The sequence below is a fragment of the Alosa sapidissima genome, chromosome 22 (genome assembly GCF_018492685.1).
Source record: "Alosa sapidissima isolate fAloSap1 chromosome 22, fAloSap1.pri, whole genome shotgun sequence".
In the NCBI taxonomy this organism is placed as follows: Eukaryota; Metazoa; Chordata; class Actinopteri; order Clupeiformes; family Clupeidae; genus Alosa; species Alosa sapidissima.
Genome location: NC_055978.1, coordinates 20,692,885 through 20,694,437, shown reverse-complemented (window position 1 = coordinate 20,694,437; position 1,553 = coordinate 20,692,885). Strand labels below are relative to the sequence as shown.

Sequence of the window (1,553 nt, the reverse complement as noted above, 5' to 3'; positions counted from 1 at the left end):
AATACCTCGCGGTGGCTTACAGACCCTGTGAGGCTGGTGCCGCGAAACCTTGGCTGGTGGGATCAGATCTGGCGCGGGCCAGTCCGTTGGCCACCTTTACCGAATTCTGTAGCGCGCGATACAGCGCACCACCACACTACTGACCAAAGCTGCTCCATCACCAATCCTTCCTTCACGAGTGAGTCCAAGAACAGAGAGAGATTAAACCGTGTAAAGTATGTCACTGGCTGGCGACCTCTCACCGCAAATATTTTGGGAACCGAGTGAGAGATCCGAGCCAGAACAAACAGTAGATCTAGTTGTTAGAGGATGCTACTGAAGCGCCTTATTCAAATGTCACGACGTTGCCAAGTGTGTGATTAAATTATTTATGTTCACATCACCATGTGGCGTTAGAGTCAACTTATCAAACACAGCCTACAGGACATGGGGCATCTTTAAAAAACTTCAAGAACCGGGCACTGCATTAAGATATTCGTCAAACTACTCAGTACACCTGCATCACACAGTAAAACATGAAATAAACGACTCGAATATAATATCGCTAAATAATGCAAACATTAAATAATTGAGACGGGACTATGAGGCTGTGGAGACTTTTGCTTAAATCCAATGTCTGCAGGACGGGAGCAGGGAGTGCACGCCCCTGCTTGGAGTTGTTCGATAAGGATCTGCAGGGACTAGGGTACACTCCTCAGGACAAGAAATTCCAGGACGGACAGATATTTTGGTTCGGGATGAAGAGATTGGCATTGGATATCGCACAAAACAAACACATCCCACTTCTTGAGTAGATAAAAAAAATTACCAACATAACCCGTATTTTTAAAAAGGCTTTGTTTCGTATAAGTTAGGCATCCGGATGCAAAATACATGCTTCTATTTTCTTTGTCCAAATGTCATAATGGGACTTCTCCTTGGTCTATATCTTCCAAATAGCAGAACCACTTAAGCTAAGCAACAGTTTGTAAGTACAGGCGAGAGCAGGCGAGACTTTATGGGAGTCCACCGCTTTCATCAAAGTTGTTATCTTAAGTGCAAATAGACAATTACTTCAGCGAAATCCTTACCTGCAAAGATGACCGTTATTAACGATTGTTTTGGGCGAGGTCGAGAATCAACAGATGAGCCAAATGAGTTGCTAACCAGCCCGGAGTCAGAGGTTGAAATACTACAGTAGGCTATTCAATAACAGCACACAATATCATAGGCTCCTCCCTTTTTAAAAACGATCTAGTACATCTCCTCGGTGTAGGCTATACAGCTGGCAGGCTCTACACATTGTCCGTTGTCTATTCCAAGTATCAGCCAATGGTTGCTTCAAAAAACGACGGTGGGCTCGGCTTTCTCCCTCCCCATCATCATCCTTCTACTCCCCCCCCCTAACACACACAGAAAAAGCATGTCTGGAATTTCTCCGACCAATTAAAGTAACCATCCATCAGATTGCAAAAAAAGAGGGACTACAAATACCAACACATTATAAGCTTTGAAAAGTCGAGAGAGCGGCCAAAACTCACTTGCAGAAATGCCCTTTTTTGGTTATCCTTCTC

At 44.3% G+C, this 1,553-nt stretch overlaps 1 protein-coding gene across 1 annotated transcript in view; it reads right to left on the bottom strand.

The window, feature by feature from the left end:
- The window catches only part of cald1a (caldesmon 1a), a 69,316-nt gene extending 68,041 nt beyond the window's left edge, over positions 1-1,275 (bottom strand). Inside the window, 1 exon segment of the mRNA XM_042078109.1 lies at positions 1,071-1,275. The gene's annotated coding sequence lies outside the window, so the exon portion shown is untranslated.
- Between the last annotated feature and the right edge of the window lie 278 nt (positions 1,276-1,553).